This window comes from Zootoca vivipara, chromosome 6 (assembly GCF_963506605.1).
Source record: "Zootoca vivipara chromosome 6, rZooViv1.1, whole genome shotgun sequence".
In the NCBI taxonomy this organism is placed as follows: Eukaryota; Metazoa; Chordata; class Lepidosauria; order Squamata; family Lacertidae; genus Zootoca; species Zootoca vivipara.
In genome coordinates this window covers 36,013,296-36,027,072 of record NC_083281.1, presented here as the reverse complement: position 1 = coordinate 36,027,072, position 13,777 = coordinate 36,013,296, and positions in this window count along the sequence as shown.

Here is a 13,777-nt window from a genome sequence, read left to right as displayed (position 1 = left end):
TATTGGAAGTCATAAGAGTGACATCACCGGCAAAAATAATAATTATGTTTTTGACCATTAATAGTGACACCTGATAGCCAGTCTAATACGCTCAGTGACTTTCAGTTCCCGTGATTCTTTGTGGGTGAAATGGGTAAAAGAGTGCTTGGAAAGTAAGGTGTGGATGTGGTCAATGCCTCCCACCCACCCATCACCCCAAACTTTTATTTAGAGAGATCTCGCCAGTGGAAATTGGAATGCAGAACCACAAAGTGGATGCTCCACAGTTTGGCTCTGGCAGCCCTAAACTTGCTGTGGATGATGACTTCACCCCTGTCATTTTCCTGCCTGCTTTTTTGTGTGAACTGAGATAAAATGAAGGCAACTAGGATAAAAGAATGAACAGCATGACTGTCGCCAAACCCACAAGGAGCAAAGAGGATATGAGAAGCCAAAAGTTCTTCCAAACCACACCAGGTCTGCAGTCTTCAGTGGTGTTGGGAAGAGGGCAAACTTCTTTCAGGCATCTGGGAGCTATTTTCTTCTTGGGCTTAGCGAGAGTGACTTCTCTTTTCTTCTTCCTCTGCAGAAACAGTTTAGCTCATCCCTAACCAAAAACACAAAGTTGCACCATTCTAATAGATCCTTTCTCTTTTTTTATCCTTTTTTCTTTTCTTTTAACCAAATGGAACCGTGTGTGTGTGTGTGTGTGTGTGTGTCACGGAGGAAAAGCCATGCTGTCAAGATAATTACATTTTCTGTTTAATTAAAATCACTGGCATGGCCAGTATCTTGTGGTACAGCTTCGCATGAAAGAGAAAGCAGGTTTTTCTTGCTAATTAATATGTTTCATTGTGCTGCTTGAGAGGAAGTCAGTACGCGGAGCAAAAAACAGGTTGAAGTTGAATTTTAAGGTTGTCCTACCCTTCAGCTGCATGTCATATTGAACAGATTCAGCACCTGTTTGTCCCTGCTCAAGACAGGACCAGAAAACTCCTAAAGGACCTCCTTCTGCTGTACGAACCTGCTGACCCACTGAGATCATCTGAGGCCCTGATCTTATTGGTCTTCAATAGTTGGGTGGTCATCCAGGACTCTTGGAGGCAGGACTCTTTCTGTGGTGACACCCCACCTGTAGAGCTCCTGCCTGCAGGCCCGTCTTGCCCATTGGGTCTACTGGCGCGGTGCGCCAGGGCGCTGGGCACTCAGGGGCACCCCAGCAAGTGTGGGAGCTGCGCGGTGGCCTCCCTTTTCCCTCCTGCATGCCCGCCAGCTGTGCCGCTCAGGGGAGAGCAGGGAGGTAAGTGAGGTGGAGCAGGCACTAGGACCCTGTTCCGCCCTGCAGCGCCAGGGTCATCCCTCATCCCGGCGCTGCATTTCATCGGTAGAGGCAACGCCACACGGCACCAATGAAACACAGCGCCAGGGTCATCCCTGCTGGCGGGAAGGCTCTGTGGCGCCCATCTGGCCTCCGCTGCTGACGGGAGGGCTCCAGACTGCAGGAGGGCCTTCGTAAGCCCTCTGGCAGTCCGCACCTCTCCCTGCTGGTTCTGTCACCGCCCGTCCTTCCTCATTGCGGCCAGGGCACAGCAGGTGATCCCTCCTGGAGGTGAGTTCCCGTCCCTGCACTCTGACTCAGAGCCGGGAGCCGCACAGGCCAGAGGGAAGGGAGGGCGCCGGAGAAATTTTTGCACCACAGCGTTGGATACCCTGACATGTTTGCCTGGTCTCATTAGCCCTCTTCAGGCATTATCACCAGTGATGACTGATGCTCATTGAGACTGGTAGGGAGACAGGGAGCTGAACAGCAGGTGGCGCCAGAGCCAATGGCAGGTACAGTCAGCTAGTGCTAGTTTTGTCCCCATCCTCCTCCCAGCTTTGTTCTACCACTGAGACTAAGGTGGAGGAAGCAGACAAACAGGCTGTGGCACCACCAGGACTGACTGTAAGTAGAAAGGCTGGCAAGTGTAGTGGGGGCTGGGGCTGGCTGTAGGTAGGTTAGTGAGGGTAAGATCCCATTTGTCTCTAACAGACTAGCCCTCACTGGTTATTCTAAGATACAACCCAGTAAATCTGGGCTGTGGTGACACTTTAGCCAGGGCCATCCCTGCCATTAGATAGGCAGCAGGTGCAGCAACCATTTCAGGCAGCAGATGCTGGAGGGGCAGCCCCTCAGCCCTTCCTCCCGAGCTCCTCTTCTATTGGGAGAAAAGGGCTGCGTGTATCCTGCAGTCTGCCCTGCACCCATGTAACTACCCTCTTGCCCTCAACAATATCCCTTTGCCTGTATTGAACTAAGATTCAACTAAGACCTGGGATTACTCCATCAAACACTAGCACTTGTAGACATGTATACAATTGTACTGTAAGTTAGCTATACAGGGAATTCTTAACTCCTGCACATCAAGAGACAGGACTAAGTCTCTTTGCAAAGTTTTTACACTTGTCTTTGGGGGGATGAGGATTCTTTAACATCCAATCATTCTTGTTGTGTAATAGTAGTTGCAGAAAACAATTTCCAGGGACTACTTGATCTCAGATGAACTCACCACAAGAAAGATGCATCCTGGGTCCTAGGGGCAAAGGAAGAGCCAACAAAAGGGGAGGGGGCAACAGCAGTTCTTTAGGACCCCATGAATTCTTATTGCCTGGTGTCCAAACAACTCACTCATCAATCACAGCTTTGACTTCATCCATTGGCTAAAAAACACTGACAGGCAAGAGCAGCCAGCCTGGCTCATTTCACATAAATGGCTTAGAAGGGTACCTGCCCAGTTTGCTTTCTTTCTAGGAGGGCTAGGGACTAAATATTTTTGTTCAAATAAATGAATGAAAACTCAAGGGTCTGGGGTCCCTGCTGGCAGTACCTATGAAGGCCTTGGTGGGCACCTGGGTGCCCATGGGTGCCGAGTTGGCAATCACTGCACTATTGACTGCAAAATGTGGAATCTCTTTAGAAAGACAATGTCATTGCCCTCCAGTCATGTCTGCCATGTTTCCTGGAGGGGACAAGGCACGAGAAGAAGAAGAAAACTACTGTAGAAGAACATTTACATAAAGGGTAGACTGAAATTAATGTTTACTAATGAGAGCTGCCAGGTACTCTGGGGACCAGTTTATGAAAAATAAATCACGGTGTCCTTGCTTTGGAAAACAGGCTGTTAATTACAGCCGGCTTCCCCTTTGGGACATTCTCACTCGGAGGCAGAGAAAATAACGGCTCCCATAGAGCAAACGTTTATGGAGCCTTTCCAAGCTTTCAACTATTTCATCTCTGCTTCACTGTGGCTGGACACAGCCGGCCCTATCCATAGGCAAGGTGAGATGGTTGTCCTCATTTTTGGACCCATGTGAATCCCGATAAACCCCTTCCTGTGCAGTAAAGGCTGGCCCATTTGGGGCAAATGGGGCACTGCCCCACCAGAATGTGGCTTTGTGATCCTCTGATTCTGCAGCTCATAGCCCACTTGGAGCTGTTAAAAGTTTGAGCAAGACTTCGTTTTGGAGCAAGCTAGGCTATTTTTGCTTCTGGGGAAGGAAGGAGCAGCAAGTCAAAATGCCATCTTGCCTCCTTGACTTCACAGTCCTCCTCTTTTAAATGCACCTTATATTCTGCCTTTGATACAAGAAGTTCACAGCAGCATATGTTGCGCTCCTCCAATTTTATATTCATAACAACCCTGCGAGGTAGGTCATAATGAAAACATAGGAAGGTGCCTTATGCAGAATCAGGCCATTGGTCCATTTAGCTCAGTACTGCCTACACTGGCGGTTAGCAGCTCTCCAGGATTGCACAAAGAGAGTATTTCCCAGCCTATCTGGAGATGCTAGGGAGTGAACCTGGCACTTTCTGCATATAAATCCGATCATCTACCACTGAGCTCTGGCCTTGATATTTTTGAGAACCAGGATTGTGTGTGACTTATCCCCATTCCATGCTAGTGTTTCCTAAGCACTCTTGTTTCCTTGGGGAGGTTCAGGAACCTGCCAGTCTTGGAAATTTTAGGAGGCAGCCCCTACAGGCCTGGCTGCTTTTTTGATCTTATGCCACCTTCAGCCCATTTCCAAGCTGAGGGGCCAAGGGCAACCCTCCAATCTGATTGCTTTGCAGCTGGCTTCTGTCCTGCGGGGCGTTTTGACTCTGTGCCGAGAATGCGGTGGAAGGGTGTGGAAGTCCTGTGGATACAAACAGAACTGAAACCAGGGGAAGGGAGAGGCAGCCAGTTCAGACATGCAAACTGCCAGCTTTTATTGTCATGACGATTACAAAACGCGCCCTCTCTATGTGGCAGCGGCTACTCATTCCAAGTCTTGCTCCCTAGAACCAAGGACTCTGGCATCAGCACCCAGGGGAAGCAGTTTCCCCTAGTATAATGCATTTTGTATGATATATTCACAGATATATGTATATTTTTATGCACACTTCACCCTAGTTTATGCATTTATATCTGTCTTGCACTTATTACTTGGCTAGAGAACTGCATAGCAAAATTTGGAGAGGTGCAAATTTTGAAGGATGGCTGCGATTTGGTTACCGGTAATTCATTGTTTTGGGAAGAGTGAATTAGGTAGGTTCACCTTCAAATGGGAACTGAACTTAATGTCTCCTCCATCCTTTGTGGCACTTCCAGCTCAGGGTGAGTCAAGGGAAACCAGAACCTAGATGTGGGTTTGTGGGGAAAGAAGGTACTAGTCAGTATTGGATTTCCCCTGATCACATAGCTTTACCTGCCCACCATTCCTTTATCATTTATTTTCAATTTCTTTACTAGAAACACAAAATTAAAAATATAAATATTATATAATACTAACTATAACAAATGGATGAAAAAAGAAACACCATCAAAACACAATTTTAAAAGGTGTTTATATCCCACCTTTTTCTGAACCCTGGCATCCCAGGTCCTAGTCTAAAGCTCTGACCACTGCATCACACTGGCTCTCTTTGGTATGTGCTTGAATCCATCCTGAAAAATACTCAGAGACTTTAGAATTTGAGACTGCAGGAGAGGGGTGACCCTGAAAATGGAAGACATTTGAAGCAAAAGTGTGGGAGGAAAAAAAAGGGAGGGGGCAAGTTAAGTATTTAATAATCTCCAGTGTCACTGATTTTAAACTCTTTTACTTAATTTAATATGACCGTGCTTCTAGGTTGTGGAAGTATTTTAAATTGCTGTTTTAAATGATTGTATTTTGTTAGAATGTGATTTTTGAAGTTTTGTGTGTGAGGGTGGCATAGAAATGTTTAAGAACACAGGATTCTAACCAGGGGCCCATCTAGTCTCGCCTTGTGTTCCCACAGTGGCCAATGAGATGCCCTTGGGAAACCCTTGAGCAGGACCTGGCAGCAGCAGCAGCACTCTCCCCTCCCTCTGGTTTCCAGCAACTCACCCACTTGGTGACCATTTACAACAATGCATATGTAAATAAAGGCAATAAAATGGATTTTAAAGCTTCAAAGTGGTTTGAGTGATGTCTTCTCTCTTCATCCGTTTTTTTTGACAGTTGTAATAAATTTGCCAAAATTTTACTCATAATAGATTAACCGACATGGACCTCACTTTGTTAATTAATTGAGCTGAGCTCTTCCTTGGCTCCAGTTCCTCAATTCCCATAAAATTACCTTGCTTTATATCCTAACGCCAAGCTTTTCTCTGCACCCATGTAACGATTATGCATAACTTACTTTGCACATATCCATTGACGTACCTGGGCCTTACCTTGTTAATTAAGCTGGAGAGGAGCTGGATGAAAAAATGCTCCCCAGATCTGAATATTTGGCAGTTGCAGAAGTAATTTTGGGGCTCATCCAGATGACCTATTTATTCCACATTCATCCTGATTTGGACCCACCCTATTCATGTGAGTGTAATTTGTTTTAACTGTTTTTAAAATTGAATTTTACATTGTTGTAACCTGCCCTGGGAGCTGCTGGGGAAGGGTGGGTAATAAATTGAATAATAATAATAACAACAACAGTATATTAAGTAAAATATGCTTGCACAACACTTATGTGAAGATGACTAGTGATGAGGGAGCAAGTCAATTCAGTCCACATTGAAAGGAGAGCTTACCTAATTTGCACTTTCGAAAACAAGATGCAAACTGAAACACACTCATCCCTCAAAATTTGCACTTCCCTGAACTTCGCAACGCAGTTTTCCAGCCAATTAATGTTTACAAAAATTGATATACTACCGTAGAGTGACCATATAAATGCATACATTCATTTTTTAAAAAATAATGAAAATAATTCATTATATTAGGGGAAATCACTTTGCAAAGATGTGTCTGTAAAGAGAAATTCAGACTAAAATGCCCTAGCACAGGGGTCCCCAGACTACGGCCCCCGGGCCAGATGCGGCCCAATTGGCCTCCCAATCCGGCCCGCGAGGACCCCCGCCGCCCGCTGCCGCCGCCCGCGCTTACGGAGCACGGTGCGACGGCGATCTTCAAAATCGGCAAAAAATCGCCGAAAATCCTTTGTGCACATGCATATGGGCCTCTCCCGACCCAGAAGAGGTCATTTCCGATGCACTTCCGGGGCGGGGGAGGCCCATATGCATGCGCACAAGCGATTTTCGGCGATTTCCCCCCCCCCCGACCGTGTGCATGTGTGCATGCGCACGGGCGCGCACTCCCCCGCCCTCCGGCCCGCTGCGCGCGCACTCCCCTGCCCTCCGGCCCGAAGCCCGGTAAGTCTGGGGACCCCTGCCCTAGCACAACACATCCACTTTTTAAAAAACAGCTAGTTTTTTATGGTCTGGAAAGTAATGAGTAAATGGGCTGAAAAGTGTGGTATGAATGAATAATGGGAAGCCATATAAGCACCCCACAAGCAAATCAGGATGAATGCTTATTGCCATATAACCTCTCCAGAAATAAATCATTGCTCATTGCCATATAACCTCCCCAGAAACAAATACAGTACTCAGTGAAGACTGGACCAAGGCTGGATCTATACACAGGAAAAAATGCTATAAATAAGTAATAAATTAGATCGTTATGACAAAAGCAAAAACAAAACAAAAACAACCCTATGTAAAATCAAATAGACAAAGTTTTTGCTCTGCAGGTCCATCTGGTGTTGTATCTTTACAACGGAGTTACGACGATATAACTGACTGAGTATAGCTGAGTCCTATGTCTAACCACTGTGTAATGTTTGTGTAAGCAAATCAAGATGGATGCTGAATAAACAAATAATCGAGAAGAGCCTCATTTTAATTGCAGAAACCTAAATATCCAATATGCACTTAAATCCCCTCTACAAAATAATGGCAGTCTGGAGGCAATGCTGCTCTTTCCAGATAGCTTTACTTTCAAAATCTCAGCAAAGAACCATCCTTTGTTTCTTTCGATAACCTTCTTCAGAAGAAGAATGAAAACTTAGAAGAGTGAGAGTTATATGGACAATTTCTAGAGCTACGTAGTTTACTGCCTAAAGTGATGGAGAGGGCAGATCGTAGCACATGTCCGAGTATGCAACATAGCCTGTTTGTTCTGTCTCCTGTTTATGTTCTCAGACCAGACCCTAAGAAGGACCCCCCTGCAGTCCTAGAGGGGCCTCTCTGCCTCCCCATTCCGAGGTTAGCTGTGCCTGCCAGATCTCTAATGATAGCCTTTGCAGTGGTGAAAAGGAAGAGGACAGGGGGAGCTTTGGTGAGGTCTAAATGTAGCCCGAGCCATAAATGTAGGGTTTGGGGAGGGAAAATGTGGAGGGGAACTGCAACTCAGCTGAAGAGCACTTTGAAATAGATTTTAGTTTAGAGGAAGGGTAACCCACCCAGAATTGCAGCCCCAGCTATAGCTGTGCACACAATTCTCATAGGCCTAAATGTTGATTCCTTGGGACATTTATACACCAACTTTACTCCAAGGAGCAAAAGGCAGCATACATTGCTGTTGACTGTTCCCCCACTTTTATATTTGATGTAGGTTGGGCAGAGAGACAGACTGGGTCAAGGTCGCCCAGTAAGATTCAAGGGCAAGTGGGGATTTGAACTTGGTTCTCCATAGTCCTAGGCTGACAGCCTAACCACTATACCACACTGCCTCTAGCACTGTCGTCTGGGCACTGCTACAGATCAGGCCCTCTCTCTCAGTCCAAACAATTGTGTTTCAGGCATGAAAAAGAGCCTCTCCAACAGATCATAGGGAGCAAGCAGGATGGTGCAGAAGACAGTATTTCAAGTATCCCCAGCCTGAGCCATTAGGACAGGAGTGGGGAACCTCAGGCCAAGATTTTTCCTAGGCCATGTCTCCCCAGGTCATAGCCTTCACAAGCCCTGCTTCACATCTTCCTCAAGTGCTTTTTCCTGGGTGGGATGCATCTTTGAACAGTGATAACACTTTTTGCTTCCTTGGATGGCGAGATTGTGACTGTACGCAGAAACCTCTGGTGTTTGTGCACAAAGAAAAGAAACACATCTGTTGCTCCTCCCAATTTGCCCCCTAAAAGGTTCCCCATGAGAGAAGGTGACTGCCTTTTAGCTGAAACAGCAGTAGGACTTTAAAAGTAATCATGGTGACAGCTTAAATTGTGCCAGGAACTAAACAGAGTTAGTTGGAAGAAGGATAGCATAAAGTGTAAGAAATAAATAATATTTATCTCATCCTGCCATGAAAAGATCCACTGTCAGCACCATAAACAAACTATAGTTTCCAGAGTGCTTTTGGGGGAAGTGATAACTATTTAAAGCAGTATAATACTGGTTTAAATATATATGGTAATGCAGATGGGGGCATTGGCTCCATCACTTTTGCAACAGGCTGTTGAGGAAATCAGCAATGCTGGGCACCGCTTTCTCAGAGATCCTTCTCTACCATGGCTGATCTTCTCGTTGCAATACTCCTAGGACATTTCTGAGAGATCACAGGGCTTTTTGGAATATTGTTTGAAAATCCCAGAAGAATCAGAGCTGTTAATTTAGATGAATGCCCCCCAGACAGAGGCAGACACATTCTGTGTGGGTGTGTGCATGTTTCTGTATGCAAGGGGGTGAGTCGGAGGCAGACGCAGAGGCACATAAAAGCTATTAAAGAAATAACTGCAATGAAATCAGACTTTCTAATCAGCACTAAAGAATGTGCCTGTAGTTGGAAAGAGAGAGAAAGGGCTTAAATTAAAACACTTAGTGCTCCTGACTACAAAGGGATTCCACACTCATAAACAAATCCCCAAAACTCCAGCCAACATTCGTCATGCTGCCTTGTTTTTTTAAGGATGAAAAATTGGAATACTGACAAGCTTCTGCTGCAACTGACTAGCATGCTTACCAACTTTTCAACATTTCTCTGTAGAAGCCTGATAGGCATACATTAGTCAGAGTAGCGGACAGTGTGGCGGGGTGGTGGCACTAATCCCAACACCTGAGTCACTGCTGCTTACTGGGGAGGAGCGGGGAGGAAGCAGGGAGGTCAGTGTGGTGCGAACATACTAATGGAACCTCTCTGGCTCTCCTGCCAGTGTGTTTGCACTGTGCCAACCTCTCTTGACACCGCCTCTCCTCCCTGGGAAGCAGCAACAACTCAGCCGTTGGGAGGTCAGATGAGCTCCATCCCCCCACCACACTGCCCACTCCTGATTAGTAGGTGATATTAGGGGTGTTCACATTTTACATTCAACTAGTGGACAATCTGCACTCCTGTGAACACAAACAGCTGTGTTTTATGAATCAACAAGAATAGACTCTTTCACACAAACACTTGTACATGTGTAGAGACGGCTTGTATCTGTGTTCAACATAACATGTGAACAAGATTAATGAGTGAGCCGGCCCACTCATGACGCAAGGTGGGGCCGGATCCACAGGAGCAGCGGATCCCCATGCAGGATTTTTATCCCTCCCTTGTTCCTGATGTAGCTATTCACTCACTCCTTCTTACCTGGTTTTATTTTGGGGGGCAGCATTTTGTGGTTCACCTCAAGTGCCAAAAAGTCTCATAGAATCATAGAATTGTAGAGTTGGAAGAGACCACGAGGATCATCTAGTCCAACCCCCTGCAATACAAGAATAAATATGCAGCTGCCCCATACGGGGATCGAACCTGCAACCTTGGTATTATCAGCACCATGCTCTAACCAGCTATCTCAGGCTGATTCAGTCTGAGGCTCAAGCTGCTATTAAAGGCATGCACAGCCACCCTATGAAGCAGTTGTCAGTGGGTGCATGTGCAACAATGCAGGGCAAAGAAGCAGCATGAGGTTTCTTACACACATACACATATATATCTCAGTCTCCTTGGCTGTTATTCTTTCTTCCCCAGGGCAGAGTTGTTTGCCCCCCTTTCCTATCCCCTGGCTGTGAGTATTTATGAGGCTGGCACACACCAAAGTAATGCTGGTGTCTCCATAGATCATCCCCACAGCCATAAAAGCTGGCAGAATGAAATGAGTTTAGTGCACGGGGATGGGGGGGGGGGAGAGGAAGAAGACGAGAAATGATTGAAAATGTTGCAGATTGGTCCAAGGCCTTGTCTCACTCTTGCAGGGAACGGCTCCCCTCTCTCATCATCTGCCGATCCCAGGGCGGCTCTGCCTCCTCTCTGCTCCTGATTAAATCGGTCTCTGCAGCTTTTTACATATTTATTGGGCCACCGGGGAAGTGGGGTGGGAAGGAGGGGTGTGCGATGTTCCTTGGGTAGCCTCTAAACATCGCAAGGACACATCCATTTGTCCTGAGGATGGAACGGCTCCAAGGTCTTTATTACAGGCTCCCTGTGTAAAACAACAAACAAACAAACAAACAAACAAACAAACAAACAAACAGGAAAAGCTGTTACAGATCCAGGGATTAATCTGAGTAGATCAAAAGATCTTGAGAAAACTAGTATAGGAGTGAGCTGAACTACTCCCCTTACAGAGCAGCCCTATACATGTGTTTGCAGAAGTTAAGTCCCATTGAGTGTGGTGGAGGTGATGCTCAGGGAAGGGGATGGAGCACTGCAGCCTTACAATTGCTTAGGCTTCAGCTAGCCAGCATTTGTTCACCCCTGAACCAGCTGGAGTTTCCAAAAGGCAGTTTTATGTAGTTAGGGGTGGGGGAGAAATTCAGTTCCTATTTAAAGGCGAAGCTAATTCACACTTCTCCCAAAAAACAACATGCAAACCAAAACATAGCTATCCCTCAAAGTTTGTGCTCCTCCAAATTTTGAAGTGCAGGTTTCCATCCAGGCAATGTGGACAAAAATGAATATAACACGGTAAAGTGTGCAGTTTAAAAAATGCATACCTTAGTGAAAGTAACTTAGAAAAGTGCATTGTATTAGGGGCAAAAATGGGAAATTGCATACAAATATGTGCATACAAATATGGGACAGCGGACGGCGCTGTGGGTTAAACCACAGAGCCTAGGGCTTGCCGATCAGAAGGTCGGCGGTTCGAATCCCCGCGATGGGGTGAGCTCCCATTGCTCAGTCCCAGCTCCTGCCAACCTAGCAGTTTGAAAGCACGTCAAAGTGCAAGCAGATAAATAGGTACCACTACAGCGGGAAGGTAAACGGCGTTTCCGTGCACTGCTCTGGTTCACCAGAAGCGGCTTTGTCATGCTGGTCACATGACCTGGAAGCTGTACACCGGCTCCCTCAGCCAATAACGCAAGATGAGCGCCGCAACACCAGAGTCGGTCACGACTGGACCTAACGGTCAGGAGTCCCTTTACCTTTCCTTTATATGCATCTTAGGAGAAGTTCGCATTAAAATACCGAGGGGTTTTCATGAAAACAGCAATGCAAACTGATGTGGAAATGTGGGGAACTGAACTTAAGACTAGAAAAATGAGAAACCAAAATTGACAGATTTGCCCATTTCCCACTTCAACTGTTCTTAATTGGACAGTCCTCTTTTCCAGGTGGGGCCATGGACCCTACTTTACAGAGGACAGAACTTGGGCTGGGCAACACTTCAGAGGGTGGACTGCCTCCTATAAAGTAGGACACCCAGACATCCAATGGCCATATTTTAATGCACAGAGTTCCAGGAATCGGTTTGTTGTCCATGCTGCCATTCCTATTTTTAAGACTAGTATCATTTTCCTACACTGCAGCCGTCTCTGCTAAAGAGAGTTATCTCAGGACCAGCTTGCTCCTGGCACTTGCCCCAGAGAGGTCATCGGAAACAGACATGTGACAAGAGAGGCTGTCACAGGCTTCACCCTGCTTAGCACACATTTCCTGGTTATCGCATCAAAAACCTCTGCAGCAGATGGAGTTGACAGCGAAGCCTGCACACTAAAGACTTTGGGTAGGTTTTATGAGTCAACCGATCTGTGAACTCCTTTGAAAGAGGATTGTAGTCGTAGCAAGCTACCTTAATAATGAGTCAGACCCTTGGTCCATTGAGTTCAGGAATGCCCCCACTGGCTTCTCCAGGAATGGCTCTCCAGGGTTTCAGGCAAGGAATCTTTCCCAGCCCTACCTGGAGATGGCGGCGGATTGAATCTGGGCTCTTTTGCATGCAAAGCAGATGTTCTCCCATTGAGCGACAGCAAATTCTGGTTCAATGCGTATTTGTATGGCTGTGATGATGCTATGAGTGTGCACTCATGGTCCTGCTGTGGCATGTGTAACCAGTATGGTATCCTCCGGATGTTTTGGGCTACAACTTCCATCAGCCGCAGTCAGGGATGATGGGAGTTGTAGTCCAGCAACATCTGGAGAGCACCATATTGGCCACAATCCCCCCCCCCTGCACCATCTGCCTCAGGCAGCTGATTTTGGGAGCCATGTAAGGGCAGAAAATTGTTGTGTCGTTGTATTATTACTGCTTACAGGATTTTCTGCCTCTGGTGTCAGATATTTTGGCTGGACTTGGGTGCTATACAGTGTGACTGGCTTGGACAGAGGGCTTTTGCTGCTCCTGTTCAGGCAGCAAAATATCTTGGGGTGGGCCATATGTGATATCATTGCCATAAGGCAGGGATAGGGAGCCTGTGCTGCCCCCCCCCCAAGTTGCTGCACTACAACTCCCATTGGCCCCGAAGTTTGGCCATGCTGGCTGGGGGCTGATTGGAAGTGGAGTCCAACAACATCTGGGGGAGGGGCATGGGCTCCCCACAGCTGCCATATGGGCATGATCTGAATCTAATCTGGAATCTAAATTAATTTTGTGCACAATCGTTCAATTCACATGTGATGCTAAGCCAAACCATGGCTCAGTGAACATGCAGACTCCTGGATAAGAGATCATGTTAACTTTGCTCTTCTTCTGATCCTGCTCCTACTGCATGGTTTGGCTTAGCTTGCTGTCAGAACCTGGGTTTGTCTCCTCCAGACAAACCAAGAACAACCTTTGGTTGCTGTAGCTTGTGGCTTGTCTGGTATAAGACAAACCACGAGCCCAGGATCAGATGACATGCTAACCATGGCTTAGCTTTCAGCAACAACAGGACTAGAAGAACATAGGAATATGCCTGGAACTGAATCAGACCCTTGGGTCCATCTAGCTCAGTAGTGTCTACATGAAGATGTGGGGGATTGAACTAGGGACCTTCTGCATGCGAAGCTGAAGCTCTACTGCAGAGCTACAGCCCTTCCCCAAGGAGAAGCAAAGCAGATACAATCTCCTCTCCGTGATCCTGCACAATCATGAGTTTGCACCAAGCCATGTTTTGGTTTAGCATTACGTGCAAACCAGGTCAATCCTCCCACCCTCCACCCCAGATTATTTTTGGAATACACTTTGCACAGCCTGCCCATCCCTTTCCTCTCCCTCTCATCAACAACATCCAGCAAGGGGCATTGGGCAGGGTAACTGATATTCGAAATACGTAGAGCCAGGGAGAATCGCTCACCTTGG